General features: G+C 35.4%; 1 protein-coding gene and 1 long non-coding RNA gene across 7 annotated transcripts in view; one reads left to right on the top strand and one right to left on the bottom strand.

Annotated features, from left to right (window-relative positions):
• Kcnn2 (potassium intermediate/small conductance calcium-activated channel, subfamily N, member 2) overlaps nt 1-22,337 on the top strand; it is a 417,138-nt gene that overhangs the window by 199,687 nt on the left and 195,114 nt on the right. The window lies entirely within an intron of this gene.
• Nucleotides 1-22,337, bottom strand: part of Gm31907 — an 80,029-nt gene that overhangs the window by 38,173 nt on the left and 19,519 nt on the right. For 4 of the 5 annotated variants that reach the window (XR_877374.1, XR_877378.1, XR_877377.1 and 1 more), the window contains 2 exons: nt 2,833-2,879; nt 699-780 (listed from right to left, as the gene is read on the bottom strand). This is a non-coding gene — a long non-coding RNA (predicted gene, 31907). The remainder of the gene's footprint in view (nt 1-698; nt 781-2,832; nt 2,880-22,337) is intronic. The other variant, XR_877375.1, reaches the window with a different exon arrangement.

Below are 22,337 nucleotides of genomic sequence, written 5' to 3' on the forward strand. Positions count from 1 at the left end.
GTATAAATTGTGATAAATATAATACATGTAGTATAAATTAATAGCATCCCTTCAGGTGATTTGTTAACAGTTAAATCTATAATCTAGATATCTGTGAAAATTATTACATTATTACTAATTAACAGCATGAAAATGTTTTTTCACACTGGTAAAGTGAGTACTGTTCTAGACATTCATCCAGATATCAGGATTACACAAGCTCCTTTCCCTTTTCATCATGAGACTAGAGCTTTGAATTGTCCTCCCTTGAGCAATACACCCATCTAAGTGTTCTACTCCAACTATCATACATCACTTAATGTACGTTCTGGGTACATGGTTCAATGAGAGGAAGGCTGAGGTCACCAAAGAAATAGCATCCACTGTACATACTGTAATCAAAAGTGTTCACAAGACACTAAGAAGACAGAGGGTTGGGGACTGTCACTGTTTATGGAGATAGAATACAGAATATTCTTTGTATCCACCAATTTGCTCTGAAAATTCTTTCCATTGCAATATACTGTTGATTATGAGGGTTTTGAATAAGTACAGTTCACCCATACAGCATTAGTTCTTTTTAATAATATACCTAACCACATTAAAAGGTAAATTAACTGTGGTTGGGTCACAGAAGTGCTTAGCTCCTTCATATCAACAAGACAAGTACCTTAAGTCCAAATAGTTTTTCATTAAGCCCAACTGGGCAGGGAAGTTACCTTTACAAGTGAGTATATTGGACACATTCCATTGGTTGGTTTGGTTGATCAATAATAATGAGACTGATCTAGAAACCTTATCCTGGAAAAAAAAAAAAGAAAGAAAGGCTGGTTAGAATGTGGTCTGAGTCATTTATGTGTTGCTAGGACCTACTACTAAAAGAATTAGCTTAAGACCTTATCCATTGTCCCCAAACCTAGAAATATCCATATCCAGATTTATAACTAGTTTCCTATTTTATTTCATTCTTATACCTAACCAGTTTTTCTGATCCAGCCTTTACTCATCATATTTTTACAACTGACCTATTTAAGAAAGTAGTCTCCTTCCACTAGCTTGGTTTCTTCATCATCTATACCCAAAAGTTTGAGTTAGCCTCAGACCATGAAAAAGTAAAGAACTATATCGGTATATTCATTTAGCAAATTAATATTTTGGCTCATTAAAACAATGTTTAATAGAAGTGCAAAAATGTCTTATAACTTCCAAAATACCTGTAAGCCTTAACAACGTTTTTCGAGAAAGAGAGAATTAAGCAGAATCGATGAGAATGTGGATTTCTGAGCCAGACTACTTGGGAGCAACATTTTTTTTTGGAACTGGCTCGCTAAGTGATTTGGGAGAATGCACTTAGCTATACACATTATAAACAAAACTGCAGTCACAGTAGACATTTCTTTATAAGGTTGGTTTAAATTCTATAGGGCTTAAAAGTGTTTAAGACATTAGCTGAAACTTGTGTTTGTAAACAATGCCTGTGGTTGATGTTTTGAAGAACATTTTTAGTCCTGACATTGATAGGTAGAAAGCTTTCTATGATGAAAAGAACACTGGAATAATCCTTGTACTGTGACAACCAACCATCTCTGTGGCCTGGATAAAACAGTTATCTGATATTTCTGAATTTTATCTTTATTGTTATAATAAGAGGAGTTGTCATGAGTAATTTCTAACTTTAGCCATAACACTAAAATATTTATGATCCTACAAAACCGTCTCTGAATCTAAAGTCTAATGAAAATATTTTAAGAGAGATCCCCCCAAAAGGCATATGAAAATAATAAAAGGAGATGGAAAGAAGATTATGTTTTAATTTCTTTGGCTTTGAAGTCAGCATAGCTGGGTATAAGACAGGTCTTTCCAGGCCCACACCACCATACACTTTTTCTCAGTCCCTTTGATCTGATCTGACTCTTGGTAAACAAGTTAGTATGATGATGAAAAGAAAACACAGCTTTGAATTTGCGGCTGGCTAGTTTGAGATGTGTGTGGGGTGAGGAAGTGTAGATACCCATCTTATCTCAAGAAACATCAGAGAAATTCAGTGTCCAGGGAAGTTAACTGAAATGCTATTGTTATTAGTTTCATCTTAAAAGTGACAGATACTTGTACCTCATGTGTTAGAACAAGGTCAGTTGCTACTTATATATTTTTTTTAATTTAACAGTATAAAATATATGTGGTACAACTGGTTTAATTTAGTCAATGTATGATGAATTTTTTTTCTCCAATCCCACTCTCCTAAAAACCTATTCTTTTTTTTTTTAAGATTTATTCATTTATTTTATGTATAGATGAGTACACTGCTACTGTCTTCTGACACACCAGAAGAGGGCATCAGACCCCATTACAGATGGTTGTGAGCCACCATGTGGTTGCTGGGAATTAAACTCTGGAAGAACAGACAATGCTCTTAACCACTGAGCCATCTCTCCAGCTCACTGAAAATCCTATTCTTTTGACCTATTTTCAACCTGGTTCTTCCTAGGTGCTTTTTATGATCTAGAGCTAAGCCAAACCCTCTTCTAACAAGACAACACAATTGTTTTCCATTAAAACCTTTAAAAAACAAGAAAAACAAATACATTGTTTGTTTTATCTCATGTGGTAAATCTCCCTCTTTTAGAGTAACTCAGTGAGCAAATAATGTAATAGCTAAAAAAAACCCCACCTCATTACCTATATGTTTACCTCTAATCTTCCAGAAAAGTAGAGAAACGGGGAGTGTCTTTGTAGCAAAGAAGTTACCATTACAGCAATACATAACATGGAAGCACAAAGAGATCCTCAGACAACCTCCTTGTTCACAATGAGCTGAGCCAGAGGCAAGAACATAGGGAGAACACAACTTACCAATAGCTGTGTGATATGCATAAGGAGGGAGTGCATGGAGAGTAGATCTGTGGATGAGAAAACATCCTCCAATTAGGCAAGTATTTTAAGATCCATCTGAAGATGTTTAGGTAATTCATTCTGTCTTTATAGTTAAGAACAGCTCATTTTCTCCTAGAACTTCCAGATTATCTATCTTTTTCATCATTTTTAAGTTTATATGCATTTTCTTCAGACTTGAGACATGGTCATGAATTATAATCATTGTGTGAGCTTTTCTGCATGTGACTTGTAATCAGGACTTTATAATGATCATTCTTTCATGGTCTTTATTCCTAGTCCTTTCTTGCTTCTTTCTCCTGACACCTAGTTTGGACATATAGGAAACCTAACCTATCGTATGAATTCATTAATGAGAATATATCATTTATTTGCTTCTACAATTTGAATTTTAGTTTCATAGTATGATAAGTAAGATGGGACTAAATGACTTATCTATAGAGATTTTGGTAGGGACAAAGCATCATCTATTTTATCAACTCCTTTAATTCTAATGACATTCCTAAGTGGAGGATACTGTTTGTTACAGTGACATTTGGATTATTTCCAAATATTACAGGCTGAAATTATTCACCTGAAAGCTTCATCTCTATTGGCTAGTTGTCATAATGCTAGAAGATGCTATACATGCCATGGAAGAGGAAAGTAATCTTTAATTATACTCTACTATGAGCCTTGTTAGCTATAATAATGACTGACTTGAAAAGACATGCTGACTATTTTATACTAGTGGCAAAGATGTTATGGGTGTAACCAATGACTTTCTGATTAGATTTAAGTTTACCTGCACAAAAATAAATCAATATCGTGCATGATTATCAGGAACTTATTCGAGAACTTATTGCTAGTTTTATTCTGACAAATAGGCACAGGATTAAACTTATTCCTTATAACTCATTATTATATTCAGAGACTAGTGACTCAATGCTCATCAAAGAATCTTCATACTGAAGAAGATGATAAAAAAAAAAGAAGATGATAATATGCACAGAGACCCCCAACTGGTCATATTGCAGAAGATAATAAGAGACTATAGAATTCTCAGACCAAAATGGCAAAATTTATTTAATATTCTTCCTCTGAAGATGGAAAGATCATTGAGGAAGAAGAGTGAAAAGACTAATAGAGGTAGTGGGTGACTATGAGAAAACCATTTTCCAGACACAGCGTGGCAATTGAACATATGAAATCAGAGTAGTTATGGCAACTTGCACAAGACTTACTGAAACTCAAGCCACACAAAATTCTCATCAAGGAGAAGAGAGGTCAGCATGACACACACACTTTAAATGAGAAATTATTAGCCATTGATAGTTTGTATAAGAGAGAGAGTTTCTTTAACACTGTGAGCCTCAGTAGGTTCCAGTTTAAGACAACACATCCTTGAGTAATGGGCAACACAAATTGGATTTTGTCAGTTTTACAAAGGAAAAAAAAGACACAAAGTTTGGCAGATAAGCAAGAGAGTGGATATGATCAAAATTCATTGCATGAAATTTCAACCAATAAAAATGAGAAAAATAAAATAAAAATAAATCTTTAAATTTTATATAACTGCATGTTACCAGGAGCTTTGTCCTGTTTAAAGGTTGGTAACCCTGGTTAAAAAGTAAAAAGGTATTTACTTTTTTGTTTTCTTCACTGTCTGTCTACTTAATTTTTTGGATACTGAATTATGCAATTTTATTTTTAAACATACGTGGAGATAACATCAAAATCAATTTATTGAGCCCAAACCATGATATTAACTGCCAGGGACCAACTCTGGCTTTTGGTAGTAGAAAAGAAGAAAAGAAATATAAAAGAAGTAGAAGAGAAGATTCACACAAGCAGAAAATACTTATTTATTTGAATGAAACAGAGAAATAAGCTCCATTGATTTTATATACATGCATACATACATAAATACACATATACATGTTTGGTGGATGGAGCAAAAGCTCCATAGAGCAAGCTCCAACAACTTCATACATACACATGCATATACATATTTGATGGATAGAATAAATATCCATAGAGCAAGCTCCAACATTCTGGATTAAGCTGAAGAAAACTTCACTATCATTTAATTTTGGTTCTTAGTTCTTATACTCTCTGAGGACAATTGATCACATGGTTTTCTGAGCATATTTACATTTTATAAATTCATAGTAAGTTTAAAAGAGAAGTTTATGTCATAAATCAATAGTTACAGCAGAAATGTTTATATATCTTTCCATTAAGTACCTGGCTAAACATTGATTATCATCTTTTAGACCCATAAGTTGATTAGAATTTAAAGCAATAATTTTTATGTCACAAGTTAACATGTTTTTGTCAAGAGAAAAATCATCTGCCTTGTATCTTATTGTTTTGAAGTTTTGTATAGATAAACTAGTCAATATTTTATTTTCTGTTCTTACATCAACACTAAATTGTCATCTTCTAGTTTATGATCTTTAGTTACCAGAGAATGATTTCACAGCTAACCTAGAAGGAATGTTATCCTTGATTGTAAATTTGTTCTATGCCTGCTTTCTTATCCTAATGCAATTAGCCCATGACACGTGAATGCTGACAGAGCCCTGTGTGCAACTTTTAGAGGGTTCAAAATCACTTGTATAAATTTAGGAGTTTTTTAAAATCACTATTAGGAATTATGAAATCATCGATTTGTCTACACAACATTACTACGTGACAGTACATTTTGATGTCAATCTGAAAAAAATCTGCCCAATAGTGTGGACTGATGCTCGGGAATCATTAGGCTATGTAATAATGACAGGAAAGGCATGTCAGTAGCAAGAAGCAATCCTGGCATGAAGTCTCTTAGGACCTTGTCTCATATATCACCCATCACTGGCCATGCAAAATGGCAAACCATCTTCAGAAAAGTCCCATGCATGCCTTTAGCCTTTTCTGGATAGCTTCTGACAGTTAGCAGGGCCTTGCCCTCTCTGAGGCTGTCAATAGAATCTTCTTTTCCTCTTCTTGCTTTTGGTGATTACTTATATTCTTGAAATTATGGCTGTATCACATCCTTTCTGCCTGCATGGTCATATTGCTATCTTTTCCTCTATCTACACTTCGTATGCCTCTTTTTAAACAAGTCATGACACATTAACATCTTCCTCATAAAAAAACCAACACAGATCGTAGATACCATCGCTTTCCTGTCTACTGCTGAGTGGTGAGTAGCCCCTTTTGTCCTCACTATTTTAGAAGGAAGGCAGGACAGGAACTGATAAGATGTAGAAGATGGTCTCCAGTGACTGTTTCATCTTTTCTTAGGAATCTCATTTTCTGACGGGTCTTACAGGTCAGCTCTCCTCCCAGAGACTAAATGCTACTGTTTATTATATACTTTCTATAATTATCATATTTAACACTGACCTGTTTGTTATTCACTGTATTTGTTACTTACCATGTTGCTATGACCAAAAAATAGGGGGTGGGGCCATGAAAAGTTCAGGAAATAAGGATTTATTTCACAGTTCTATGAGATGCAGTCTATCACAGCAGGAGCCAGAAGCTACATCCATGGTGAGGAAGCAGAGGGAGATGCAGTCTTTTGGGCCACTCCCATTCTTCTTTGTCTTCAGACTAGAATTCCAACATATTGGCTACTGCTACCCACATTTAGGGTGGATTTCCTTACTTCAGTTCATCTAATCTATTACATAATCCTCTACAGACATAGATTCAGATTTATTTTCATATAATTCTGAATTCTTTCATGTTGACAATCAAGACTAAGTCTCACATTCACTAACTTTTTAAAAATATATAAATTGTAGAGGACTATATTATACAATTAACCTACTTATACATATTGTATTAGTCAAGCTATGAAGAAAACAAAATAACTAATAGGAAGTATTTGAAAACGTTTATAGCATAGTAACATCTCAATCTATAGAGCTTTCTATATAAGATTGTCATCTGAAAATATTATAGAAGAAATGCCAATTTGATATACACATATAACAGTTTATAGTGCCCTACATAAATAAGTGTAAATATTACTTATAAAATCAAAATAAAGCACTTTAAAGAAATATAATAAAGCAGAATATTTCTATCAACTACTGGCATTATGGACACTGCAACAGCATAATACAGTGCATTACTAATAAGTTCATGATGATTATATAAATATACTTACTGCAGTGCCAATCACAAAACAATACTGAAAATAGAATTATATAAAATTATGTAGACTACATGTTTGATAATGATAATACATGACAATATATTGTATATTTACCAACCTGTTTATGTGCATGTGTACATACTTATGTGTACATAGTAATGTAAATGTGTGTACATATTATGGCACTCATATTAAACCCAGAGTACAGTTTGTAGGCGTCAGTTCTCTCCTTCCACTACATGGGTTCAGGAATGGAGCGCAGGAATGGTCATCAGGCTTGGTGGCAAGTGCCTTTACTCACTAAGGCATTTAACTAGTCTGTGATTACTATCTTATCATCATTATTATTTTAGAGCATACTCCCTCTATTAATTAAAAAATGTTTATTATAAAGCACTGTCATGTTATGTTGGCTGTAGCCTCATGCCTTTCATGTGTGTGAGGATGTCAAGAGGTAATTATTAACTCATTAACCTATGCAATGTGCTGCCTATTCACTTTATGATGCAAAAACAGTAACAAAATCACCAATAATTTTTTTCAGAACATATCCTCATTACTGGCACATGATTATGGGTTTATAAAGAGATTTATTGCAAAAAAAATAATTTAGGTGGCAATGGAGGCTAAGAAATTTCAAGGGTTGTGGTCAGCAAGCTAGGGAACCAAGAGATCTGGTAATGTAAGATAGGAGAGAAAATGGCATGTTTCAGATCCAGAAAGAGCCAATGATTCTAAAGCTATGACTAAACAATATCCCTTAATTTTGAATCATATTTATAATATGAATAGTGTGGTTCTTTCAAAATATATTTTTGCTTAATGAAATACAGAAGTCTTATTTAAGTTTTGTTCTTCAATCTCCTTTTATGTTGGTTTGAGTAGGAATGGCCCCCATAGACTTGTGTGTTTGAATGCTTGTCCTATAGGGAGGCATATTAATAGGAGGTGTGGCTTTGTTGGAGTATGTGTGGCCCTGTTCTAGGAACTGTGTCATTGCAGAGGTGGGCTTTGAGGTCTCAGAAGCTCAGACCAGTTCATTTCCTGCTGTCTGACTCTCAGCTCCTCTAGCACCATGCCTGCCTGCATGCCACTAGCCTTAATGATAATGGACTCAACTTTTGAACTGTAAGCCAAACCCAATTAAATGTTTTCATTTATAAAACTTGTTGTGGTCATGTTGTCTTTTTGTAGCAATAAAATTCTAACTAAGATGCCTTAGTACTTTAAGATGAAAATGTTTTAATTTCCTTGAGGAGTAAATTCCGTAAATAATGATTCAGCAGTTTCTACTTGCAGAGAGAGAGAAAAAAAAAAATGAATTGTGTATTCTCATAATGGTTTTAACTTCAGACTAATTCAAGTATTTGAGTCTGGATGGAGAAGTTTTCAAGTGGAGGTATAGTCAAAATACTTCCTTTTAAGGTGACAAATTTTCCTTCAGAGGCTTTTGTGATAATTTTTCTTGGTTAGATGCTAACTCCCAATTATGTTAAACATACCATAAATCCTATTATTTCCTTCTGATTCTGCTCCTAGCATCTCTTACCTAATGCTTACCAAATTGACTCCTTTGTGGCCCCACTTGCACACGGTTTACATGTATACACGCTGACATTCACCAAGGCTCCTGCACCTTGGTTAACCACCAAAGCCAAGTCAGAGGAAAGCAGGAAGTGCTGATGACTAAGGAAATGTCCAGTCCAATGCACCAGCTCATTCATCATGCATTAGCTTCCTTTCTGCCTTCATTTTTCTCATCTCTGTCATCAGCCTTCATTACTTATCACTATTATACTTCTAACGCAGAATATCCTGAATTAGATTTAGGTTCTCCAATCCCAAGGTTCTTCAGTGTTTTATATAAAAGCAAGAATCTGCCGGCACAGCTGCAAAACTAATTATGATAGTCTCTCTCACTTTCTGCCTCAGTAGACTTTCTTCTTCAGATGTCACTTGCATGACTACTGTGATGCCTTCTTTGCACAATAACCATCATTGGACTCCTTTTACTTTTGTGACAGGGTCTTGCACATGTTACCAAGGCCATTGCGGTAGCCAAGCTAAATGACATTGATTTGTTTCAGTTGCACTGTACTAGAGTATAAGGTGGGAAATTCCATTTCAGGAACATATATGACAGCTGCATAAAGGGGCTAGCCTAATTGTCAGGCATCAAAGACAGAACGAAAGAGAGAGGCACACCCTCCTTCAGCATCTCAGCCTCCTGTGAGGAGGTTCTCTGAGGAGGGCATGGGAATGGTAGATGGGATCCTCCCATTTGTCAAGGTTTGCAGCAAATGATGAACTTAACAAATGGATGTCCATGGATCCTTAACAAATACATAAACTTTCATCTTAAGGTTTTTATATGATACAAATACACAAATTACTCTTTCCTCTTTAATACCCCTTCTTGTCATTATAGAAGCTCTGTTTTCCCCAGAAATTAGAAGCTATATTTGATAAGTATGGAAAGTAGGTTTCAAACACTCAGCTTCCCTGAATTTTTTCAGGGTTTCTTGAATAGTCTTTACTGTTTGCAAAATGTGCCTGGTTCTTTTGGTCTGTGGAACATAGTGGGCTAAGCTTTGCCTTACAAGCTAAAGGACTGTCTAAAGGAAATACACCATCAATGCAACTGGGAGTGTATACTCATGAGAATCATATGCATTCTATATCATCCTGTTAGCTTTCAGGTAGATTGAAGAAAGTAATTACTGTTTCAAATCGTATGTCAATGGCAAAGGTGTTTTTAAATGCCCTATATTTAATCTGATGTGAAAATACTACTATAAATAATACTCACTTATGTAATGTTACCATGCATAAAGAGGAAAAAAGGAATACAATATAGAACAAATAAAAGACAAATGTGGAAGATTTTAACTGCCAAATAATATTAATAATTGAACATAATTTAAGTGACATTCTAAGCACAATTATTAAAAGACCAGTAATCATGCTGATTTAGAAAACTAACTTCATATTATCTAAAAGAAATTAACTTTATAAAGAAACATATGTATGTACATCTATATAAAAGAAAATACATACCATGTAATCATTGATTGAAATAAAGCTGACTATCTAAATGAATGCAAAATTGAATATCACATGGCATAAAGTGTGTGAGGAACACAAGATCCTACTAAATGCTGAAGCAGTCAATTCTCTTGGAGGGCACAGCATGGTACATGGATGTACATAAGACTTGTGTTTCAAAATTCATGAAAAAAGAAAACAGCTTACAAGTAAATAAACAAATCTGTAAGTATAGTTAGTTGGTTCTACTGTGTGTCTCTCTCAGGAATATTAGAAAGAAAAATTACTAAGAAATCTGAGACACTTGGAAGGCATTCTCTACCAATAAAAGTAAAACATGTTTTCAAGTATATATCAAACTCACACAAACAAACCAGATTCTGAGGGAGAAACAACTCTAGACTTTTTAAAAGGAAAACCAAGAATGTTTTTTTTTGAGTCAAAGAAAATTATACTGGGTATGACTAAAATAGTTCCCAAAGTTTAAGTAGAAAACACAAAGAGTTTGAAATAGTTATTTTTAATCAATAAGCTCTTGTAACAGTTAAATGCAATAATTCATTAAAAAGATTTTAAAGAGAAACTTACAAATATTTGTAAATAAAGGAGCATATTTAAAATATCCCTTGGTAAATGACGAAATCACTTAAATATTTTGAATTGAGTGAAAATAGAAATATATCATATCAGACTCTATGAAATTGATAACATTAAGTGTTTGTGTTAGAAAAGCAAGGTCCAATCAAAAGTTTTGTCTCTACTTTTACAAGGTAAGAAAATGAGAGCAAATGGAACTGTAAATAAACAGCTGGAGTAACTGAGCAAAAAAGCCAAAAATCAATGAAATTTAGAAGAGAAATTTTTAGAAAAATCATAAGCATTCTCTCGTGGGGAAAGGATCAATAAAATTTGATGAATTTGACAGCTCAGATTAAATGAACCAATTCTGTAGGGAAATGTTTTAAAACCTGCCAAGGCTCACATAAGCAAAATAGATGCCTTGAATAGCCTAATGTCTATTCTGAAAATTGAGTTTCTAGCTAATACACATCCAAAAGGTAAAATTCCAGGCTCATAGAGTTATTTTTTGCCTTTAATTATTTTTTAATTTTGTTTGCTTGTTTTGTGTGTATGGGTGTAAGACAATGTGTATGTCTGTGTACTTTATGGGTGCCTGCTCTCCATGGAGACCAGAAAATGGCATTGGATCCCTTAAGACTGGAGTTATAAATTGATTGTGAGCTGCCATGTAGATGCTGGCAATAGAACCCAGGTCTTCTAGAAGAGCAGTCAGTGCTTTTAACCACTTATCCTTCTCAAGCCCCTTAACCAGTTTTAATTGGCATATACTAATTCAAAATCTAAGACACAAAAATCCTTTACAAAGTCTTTTGAGATACAGGGGAAGAGTAATACTTTCTTGATAACCTTAAACCCAATCTTGCCCCAAAACTAAAATTTACGTCAATAGCTATAGATATAAAAGTACTCAGCAAAGTGCTGAGAAACTTAAATTCTGTTGTATGTGACAGAATATGTTTTTCAGGTACACTTTTTCTAGAGTTGTCAGCTGGCCAACATTTGAAAGTCAATCACTGTAATCCTTTACATCAATAGACTTACGAAAATCAGTTTATATGTCAGATGCATCTGATAGAATTCAACATCAGTTCATGACTTCAACAGAGAATAAACCTAAGAAGAGGAAGGAATAAAGGGAGGGAGGGAGAGGAAAGGGAGGAAATGAGGATAAAACAGAAACTTGCGCCAAGTAATTTTTGGCATCCACAAGACCTACATCTACATTATATATAATGTTGAAAGATCGAGTATGTTCATCTAACATCATGACCCAGTCAACATGATTTGCTCCCAATTCTGTTTATGCTTCAATTGCAATCTAACTGCTGCTCCCAAAACTCAGCGAAAGAAGTAAAATACAGGGAGATTTGGAAAGGAGAAAACAAAATCATCTCTTTGAGGAGATGACATAAGTAGGTATGTTCTTAAAGGTCCCAAACATTCTTTAGTGTACAAAATTATTTAAATTTTTAAAAGTCCAATTTATCTATTTCACTTTGTTATTTGTACTTTTATGTCACATTTAAGAATCCACTGATAAATCAAAGGTTCATATTTTTTATAAATTCTGTGATTTTACTGTTTTATTTACATTATTATTCTCTTTTTAGCTGTTTCCTGTACAGTAGAAGACAGAGTTCCTTTCATTCTTTTCAACACATGTACACAGTTGTTCAATTACCCAAGATCATTTTCTCCTCCAACAAACACCTTTGTTGAAGATCAACTAAACATGGACTTCGGAGCCTATTTATGGACTCTTTCACTGGTTCATTTGTATAGCTTTTTGTCACTAGCCTACCACTTTGATTATGATTGCTTTGGGTTTATTTAAATTCAGACTGTTCATCCACTTGACCAGTAATATTATTTGGCTTCTACATGAATTTAAGAACCTGTTTAGAGTCTGTTTTTCTAGTTCTTGTAGTACTGGAGGTCAAATCTGGGACTTTGCATGCTAGGGAAATGCTTTATCAGTGAACTAAGTCTAGGCAGTTCTACTATTTCTAGAAAAGGGGGAGGTGCACTTTTGACCACAATACAGTCAGTATGTAAGTTATGTTAGGAGCACCATCTTTATTATTTTTTTCTTTTTTTTTACACTCCATATTTAATTCCCCTCTGACTGTTCCATATCCCATACCTCTTCCCCAGCCCCGCCCCCCGCCTCCCATGAGGATGTTCCCCTGACCCCACCCGACCTCTAAACTCCCTGGGGCCTCCAGTCTCTTGAGAGTTAGGTGCATCTTCTCTCACTGAACCTAGACCCGGCAGTCCTCTGCTATATACGTGTTGGGGGCCTCATATCAGTTGGTGTATGCTGCCTGGTTGGTGATCTAAGTGTCTGAGAGATCTCTGGGGTCCAGGTTAATTGAGATAGCAGCTTCTGTTCATTGGCTGGGTGCAAATATCTGCATCTGACTCTTTCAGTTGCTTGTTGGGTCTTTTGGAGGGCAGTCATGATAGGTCCCTTTTTGTGAGTGTTCCATAGCCTCAGTAATAATGTCAGGCCTTAGAGCCCCCCCCTTAAGCTGGATCCCACTTTTGGCCTGTCACTGGACCTTCTTTTCCTCAGGCTCTTCTCCATTTCTATCCCTGGAGTTCTTTCAGACAGGAATAATTATGGGTCAGAGATGTGACCGTGGGATGGCAATCCCATCTCTCACTTGATGCCCTGTCTTTTTGCTGGTAGTGGTAGGATCACCATCTTAATGAAGTTAAGTCTTCCAAACCATACACATGGGACATCTTTTCTTTGTTTGGATGTTTTCATCTTTCTTTAGCAATATCTTAGAGTGTGCATTTTTCAAGTTGTTGGGTTCTTCGGTGTAATTTATTCTTCCTCGTTTTATTCTTTTGATGCTGTTGCAAATAAAATGTTTTTCTTACTCTTCTGGGATCCTTCATTGCTGTAATGCAAAATGCAGCTGTATTATGTGTCCTGTATTATGTCTGAATTTATTTTTATTAAGGGAAAATATTGCCCTATTTTTTCTGTCCTGGATTGGGCATCACTATAATACTGGCCTTATAAAACGTTATAAAATGCCTGCTCCAGTTATGTTACCTGGAAGAGCTTGAGAAGAGTGAGTACGTTTTTAGTCTGTTCAGTAGAAATGTTTACTGATGTCTCGTCCAGAACTTTTGTTTGTGGAAAGATTAATTATTGATTTAATCTCTCAATGTCTCTTTTTATAGATCTGTTCAGATTTTCTAATTTTTCTTGACACAAGTTTTTCACTTTGTGTAATTCTAAGAATTCCTATTCATGTCAGTTACTAATGTGTGGGTATACAGTTATTTATATAGTCTCTGATAATCTTTTATTTTGCTCTGGGTTTAATAATATTACCGTTTTTATTTCTGACTTTACATTTTTCATGGTTTCTCTCTTTTGCCACAGTCCAATGGAAGGTTTATTGTCTCAACATTCTGGTTTCACTGCTCTGTTTTTAAATAATCACACTTCGGTGTCTGATTTTGATATTTTCATGTGGTCTTTCCTTTATCTACACTTCAGTGCATTGTTTCCTGTCTTCTTTCAGCTTTTGTTCTTCTTTTTCTGATTCTGGAAGGGATATGCTACATTCTTGACTTGAGGTGTTGTTTTCACAAATGCAATCATTGAATGCTGTAACTTTAACCATGAGGAAAGACTTTCCTGTGTCTACTAAGATAGGACAATGGTCTAATTTGTTATCAGTCTTCTCTGAACATTTCTGATTTCCTTTATTTCTTCTCTGTCTCCAACACCTAGTCTGCTTTCCATTTTGTATCTATTTTCCATTTTGACATCTGTTAGTGATTTGGAATTTTAACCCCCTGCTGCTAAAGAAGCTACTTTGTAAGGTTAAGTGGTCCTTTTAAATTTATTGAGACACCTTTAGCCAAATGGTTTTTTTTAATTCTACATGGATGGATCCCGAGGATATCATCCTGAGTGAGGTAACACAGTCACAAAAGAACACACATGGTATGCACACACTGAGAAGTAGATCTTAGCCCAGAAGCTTGGAATACCCAAGATGCAAATCGTGAAAGACATGAAACTCAAGAAAAAGAAAGACCAAAGTGTGGCTACTTTGATCCTTCTTAGAAGAGAGAACAAAATACCCATGGAAGGAGTTAAAGAAAGAAAGTGTGGAGCCGAGACCAAAGGAATGACCATCTAGAGACTGCCCCACCAGGAGATCCATCCCATATACAACCACCAAACCCAGACACTATTGTGGATGCCAACAAGAGCTTGCTGACAGCCTGATATAGCTGTCTCCTGAGAGGCTTTGCCAGTGCCTGACAAATACAGAAGTGAATGCTCACAGACATCCATTGGATGGAGCACAGGGTCCTCAACGAAGGAGCTAGAGATGGAACCCAAGGAGCTGAAGGGGTTTGTAGTCCCATAGGAGGAACAACAATATGAAATAACCAGTACCCCCAGAGCTCCCTGGGACTAGACCACCAGCCAAAGCTCTAGCTGCATATGTAGCAGAGGATGGCCTTGTCAGTCATCCATGGGAGAAGAGAACACATGGTGGGACTCATGGCTCCAGCTGCATATGTAGCAGAGGATGGCCTTGTCGGTCATCCATGGGAGAAGAGAACACATGGTGGGACTCATGGCTCCAGCTGCATATGTAGCAGAGGATGGCCTTGTCAGTCATCCATGGGAGAAGAGAACACATGGTGGGACTCATGGCTCCAGCTGCATATGTAGCAGAGGATGGCCTAGTCGGTCATCCATGGGAGAAGAGAACACATGGTGGGACTCATGGCTCCAGCTGCATATGTAGCAGAGGATGGCCTAGTCGGTCATCAATGGAAGGAGAAGCCCTTGGTCCTGTGAAGGTTTTATGCCCCAGTATAGGGAAATTCCAGGGCCAGAAAGCAAGAGTGGATGGGTTGGTGAGCAGGGGGAGAGGGGAGGGGATAGGGGGTTTTCGGAGGGGACACCAGGAAACAAGATAAGATATGAAATGTAAATTTTTAAAATATCTAAAAAAATCTAATAAAAAATAAGTAAATAAATAAAATTAAATTTATTGAGCTTTAGCCAAATATTTTTTAATTCCACATCTCTCATGGGTGGTTTGTTGTTGTTGTTCCTATTGTTATTGTCACTGTTTTGTTTACATTGGCTTTGGTTCCTGGTAGATACGTGCATACACTTTATTCTATACTGAAAGTGTAAAATTTAATTGGAAGTGACTATTTTAACTATACAGAAATTCATTGAGTTCTACAGATTTGTGGTACGGTTAGTTTTGATGTGTGATATTCATATTAGTTTGCAAGCTATTTTAAAATAAAGCTAATAAATAAATTAACTGAGACTTGTTTTGTGACCCAACATATGGTCTATACTAGGGAATATTCTATGCATATTTGAGAAGAATGTATATTCTAGTAGAACTATGTTTTGATGCATAAAGTTCATTAGATTATAAAAGAAAACTATTTGATTAAAATATAGCTATTAAATATTTTATATACACAATACAGTAATCTATGGATTTTTCAATTAAAACCTGAGATACTGGCCCAACCACAAAGTACTAATGCACAAAAACATTATTTTATTTTAAAGTATGTACAGTGATTTGAAATATACTGTTGATTTTTTTATTGGTAATAATGTCATAAATTCTACAAATATGACTGTGGTGTTAGTTGTCAAAGGAAATATTTTAAATAAAGATTAATGAAGGTCAATATGCCTTTTTTTACACACTTCCCAATTTGATAGACCTGATGAAGTCTATGTCCAAGCATTTTGGAGGTTAAGAACCAAAAGTTAAGACCTAATTTAATAAGTATTTTCTGTTTGAAAAACATAGATCTAAGCATCAAGTAGTTCTTCGAGATCTGCAAAGTGGTCAGCCTAAGGTAGCCATTTGACATAAGTTATCACCACCCTGAAGAAGGAAGTTGAATTCTATCTCTTTGTAGGTGCTAAGCTCAGAATAGTTAGAAGTTTGAGTTCACCCCAAGGTCATGAACATACTCTAGAGTATAGATGGAGGAAAGGAATCCAAACTCCTACCTCTGCTGCCATCTAAGCTTAATCTCAGAAAATGCTTTAATAGTGAATTTTAGGCATTTAGTGAGACTAGAAAAGATGTCACGTTCCTAAGGCTTAATTAGTGTCTGTGAAGCACTAAGAGGTTTCTGTACAAATGGCCTCAGGGAAGACAAAATTAGTATTTTTAATTATTATCAGTAAAAATAGAATATTTACAGGAAGTTGGACTGAAGGCCATCTGGCTCAAGTGCGTTCCTAAGGGAGGCCATGAGTGCATGGTAGGGGGAGGCAAAGGAACTTGAAGAGTGAATGGTGCTATTAATAGCTTCTCACCACTTTTGTTAAGTTTGTCTTCTGGAAAGGGCAGTTAGATGTTAAGCTAGCAGCAAAAGTTCAAGGGCAAGAGGTAATGGAATTGTTTTAATATCTGACAAATGATTTTTTCATATTTTGACAAAAATATGACATTCTATATTCAGTCACATATATAATCTTCATAATTTTATTTAGCTGAGAAATAGGAAACAAGTGTTTTAGACGTGATTCACTTACATAGAGGCTTAGCAACCACTTTATTTTGATAACTTTCTGTGAATAGTTTTTCTTTACTAGTTGGAAGAATGAGATAGTATTTGTCTAACTGTATGGTATTTGGATTTTTAATTTTACTAATAGGTTTACTAACTTATTTTATACTTCAAAATAATTTTTAAGTAAAAAATCAAGTATTCAGGTCTTAGGTTTATTATTTAAATAAATAGTTTTATCTGAATTTTTTAATTGTTACAAAATAGTATTAATCTCTTTTAAAAAGTCAGAAAGAATGTTTGAATATTGTTCTTTAGCATGCATAATAATTCAGGGGAATACTATTGCAAAATCTAATAATTAAATGGTTAAATAAAGATTTCTCCTGGTGGAATATAGTAATATAGCTGTCTCTTGTGAGACTATGCCAGGGCCTAGCAAACACAGAAGTGGATGCTCACAGTCAGCTATTGGATGGATCACAGGGCCCCCAATGGAGGAGCTAGAGAAAGTAACCAAGGAGGTAAAGGGATCTGCAACCCTTTAGGTGAAACAACAATATGAACTACCCAGTACCCACCAGAGCTCGTGTCTCGAGCTGCATATGTATCAGAAGATGGCCTTGCCGGCCATCAGTGGAAAGAGAGGTCCATTGGTCGTTGCAAACTTTATCTGTCTCAGTACAGTGGAACGCCAGGGCCAAGAAGTGGGAGTGGGTGGGGGGGAGTGGGTGGGGGAGCAGGTGGGGGACTTTTGGGATAGCATTGGAAATGTAAATGAAATAAATACCTAATTAAAAAAAAAGAATTCTCCTGGTGGAATATAGTAATACTAGAAGAAATTAGACCAATGGGGAAGGATTATTGAATCTACTCTTAAACAGAAGCATTTTACAGCTACAATCGTACAATCTTGATATTTGATGAAGAATTGAAGTCATATTTTCTTACACTGATATAAAATTTTGTATATTGATACAAGTTTAAGGTTTTCATTGGTATAAACCTTCATATATTGATACAAAATTTAAGATTACTTTGTATAACATATCTTTCTGTTTCAACTCTTGTATCAATATCATGATACAACTCATTTAAATATACAAGGTTTAGTTCCAATCCTCTTAATAGCTGCTATTACAAACTGTTTAAGGATAATTAAATAATGCAAGTTAATAGTCAATCAAACTCATAGTCATGTAAGACATTAGTCCATATTATCACAAAAATAAATATCCTGGGATGGACAGATAATAGGTAGCTAAAGAAGGCAATATTTGCTTGTTCAGAGATCCACAGAATATGGCATTTAAAGTTATTTGATTATTAAAAGATTTTTTGATTGTGAGGCAAATCTGTTCCTGACAGTACCCCTACTTCAAAGAACATGATGATCATCAGTAACCTCCATGCTAATTTGCTTCAATTATGCCAAACGAGCCTCTGAGCAAGAAATGCTCTAATACAGACAAAATGCTGTCCAAAAAGGGCAAATGGATGCAGGATCATTGACAGCTAAACTCTGCCAAGGCAGATTAAGGTATTCCTTCATAAGTCCTGCTTCACTTAAGGTCTTTCAGATGTTCTGGGCCAGAAGGCTGGAGATAGGTGCTTCAACTTCCTAAAGAATATTGAGGACTGTCTAGGCAGTCAGTTGTATCTGTCATTTCTTTAATTTTGGATGCTGTGTTCTTGCATACTCAATTAATATTTGTTACATCTCTCTCAGGTCTCTGATGGGGTGAAGACTAGATAATTAGTCTCACAATTAATTAAGTTACTTAGCATTTAAAATATGTGCTAGATCTAAGAAGATATTTATAGGTTAATAATACAAATTAGGAGAGAAATTAATTTAGATACAGAATTCTAAGTTCACCAAGATAGGATAGATGATAGAATACTTTATCTAAGTCACCAAATATAAATGGGCTGAACATTATAAATGTATGTCCTACCTTACATTTTTCATAATTGTTGTAATTGTATTCAATTTATATGTGAGAGAAAATGAGCTTTTTATTGGACTAAAAAGGGAAAGTGTTGAGGTTTGGGCTTTTGCTATGTATTACAATACCAAATACTAGCCCCCAAGGCTTGGTTGCCCCTAGGAACCAAAGAATACACATGCACAATGTGACCTTGCTCCGTAATTTAAAACTATTAGTCAAACAAAGATGTCTACAGCCTATAGCTTGGCATAATTGAGATAAGTGGGGCTTTGGGTCAGAGAAGAACCACGAGGAGGGAAGAAGGTGGAAAGAGAAGGAAGCCACCATGCAGTAGGTGAGTCATAAAATATGGTCATGAGAGCTAGACAATTGTACCTAAGAGCTACCCAGATGGAATATGACAAATTATAAAATGGAGTTGATGATAGAAAAAAAATTCTAATAGCACAGAGGATAGATATTCACCCAGTTCTAGTGCTGATTAAGGCTTATTATAAATATAAAGTTGTGTGTCTTTTATCCAGGAACTGAATGATCGAAGATAGGGCTAAAGCCCAGATTGAGATTGAATATTTTCTAAAACAGTGATATTTCTATAAAGTACTTTGAAATTTCTCAAGAGCTTTAAAATACTCTTACACAAAACTTTGTAATTCTGAGACTTTATCCACATAAAACTCCTAAATATAAAAAATCTATACAAATGTAGTTATCATATAGTTCTTTATAAAAGTTAAGAATGTGATAATTAGGGCTGGAAAGCTGACATAGTTCCTAAGTTCATTGGCTGCTCTTCTCAAAGCCATAGGTCCAATTCTTATCATTCAAATGGTAGCTCACAAAAACCTTTAACTCCAGTTTCAGGGATCTGATGCTGTATTCTAGCCTCCACTGGCACCATGCATACAAGTGTGGTCATGTATACTGTGTGGTACACAGACATACATGGAAACAGAATATTGATACACAAAAAATACAAATAATTTTAAATCTAAGAAAAGAATGGTTGGCTACTCCATAACATTTATTCTACCTCTGCACTACTATATCTTTCAAGGCAGGTCATTGTTGTAGGTTGTATGGGTTGTAGCTGTACAATATTCATGATAATCTTTCTTTCCTTGTAGTGTGCAAAATACCTGAGAGCACCATTTAGTGGTAGTGAGCAGGAGTGAGGCTTCTAGTTAGGCTCAATTTCTCCATGATGGATGACACAAGTCAGCATTGTCTTCAGCAAGCAATAGGATCTTACCATCATGTGTTGGAGAGCAACCAATAGCATTGCCAATAGTCTGTGATATTTGAAAGGGTTCCTCAAAACCCTATTGACCAAAAATTCCATAATGGAATACCCATCCATGGCACTGGAGGGTTTGGAGGGTTTGTATGATGGCGTAAGATGTCTAGTTGAGTTGTCTCCCCCATTATATGATGATTCTATTTAGATTCCATATATAAAAGTCATATACATACATATATATATATATCCCTCCTTGTATTTCCCCCTTCCATGTCTTCTCTTCAATCCTCCTCCTATTTAATTCTCCAGCTCTCTCCATGATATGGAAACTATACCCGGCACTACTGAAATGGCCAAGAACCTGAGACTACATAGATCATGTGACAAGTGGAAAATCCACTACAATTATTCTGCTAAAAGAACACAGCAATAAAATTACTCCTAATGGGGTTCTACTACACCCATAAGTCAGAGCTTTGCTCAGCCATCATTAGAGAAACTTTTTACTTCAGTAGATGACAATTAACACAGATATTCACAACTAGACACCAGGCAAATATTGAGGGACTTTAGAGTATTTAGTCCTAATTGGAAACATTTTCAAAGCCATCCCTCTCAAGGCTCAGTGCAAAAGAGGAAGCAGAAAGACTATAAGAACCAGAGGTGATGGAAACAATGAAACCATATCTTCCACACACAAGAGTGCTACACCTAGGAGCTCACTGACTGTAACAACAAACACAAGACCTGCGCAGGTTCAAGCTACAAGTCTCAGGACTGAGAGGGGAAAGAGGGCATGGGCTTCTACTTGTAGCCAGGAAGCTATTTGTAATTGATACCTCCTGGCAAATGGAAATCTATTTTCTCCATTAGAGTGTCATTCAGCATACCAATAGCAGTTCAAGGCATCCCAGTACTAGTTAGTTTCTATAAAATGAACTCTATAGTTGTTTTGTGAACTTTTTGCTTTGGCATTTTTGAAAAAAATCTTAGTGGCATTTTGGTTCAATTTTCATTTTTATAGATTTATTTTAAGAAAGAGAACATAAAGTTGGGTGGATATGTACAAAGGGAGGTGGGAAGGGTCTGGAAACAGTTGCAGGGAGGGACGTGATCAAAATATATTTTATAAAAAATTTCAATAGAAAGGAAAACTATTTTCTTTTATTTAAAATAGATTTTTTTCTCACATAGCATATCCTGATTTTGTTTCTACTGCCTATTTTCTCATCTTCTGCCACTTCCCTCCTATCTTATCCCTCCTTTCTGTCACTCATTAGAAAACAAGCAGCCTTCTAACCGATAACAATAAAATAAAATTAACTTAACAAGGTAAAACAAAACTAAGACCTCAGAATCAGACAAACAACAAACAAAAGGAAAGGAAAGAGAAAGCATAAGAAACAGAGACACACGCACTACTGAACTCAGGAAACCAATAAAAATCACTACACTGAAAGCCATAATATATACACAAAAGACCCATATTGTAAAAAGAAAGAAGAAACATGCCTATACATAAAATTAAATTAAGATTTGTTTTAAGAAGATACAATTAAAAATAAGTATAAAAAGGAAAAATCCCACTCTGGAAATCAGTCTGGTGGTTCCTCAGAAAACTGGACATAGTACTACCAGTAGATCCAGCAATACCTCTCCTGGGCATATACCCAGAATATGTTCCAACTGGTAATGAGGACACATGCTCCACTATGTTCATAGCAGCCCTATTTATAGTAGCCAGAAGCTGGAAAGAACCCAGATGTCCCTCAACAGAGGAATGGATACAGAAAATGTGGTACATTTACATAATGGAGTACTACTCAGCTATTAAAAAGAATGAATTTCTGAAATTCCTAGCCAAATGGATGTATCTGGAGGATATCATCCTGAGTGAGGTAGCCCAATCACAAAAGAAGTCATTTGATATGCACTCACTGATAAGTGGATATTAGCCCAGAAACCT

Source organism: Mus musculus, chromosome 18 (genome assembly GCF_000001635.26).
Source record: "Mus musculus strain C57BL/6J chromosome 18, GRCm38.p6 C57BL/6J".
NCBI lineage: Eukaryota > Metazoa > Chordata > Mammalia > Rodentia > Muridae > Mus > Mus musculus.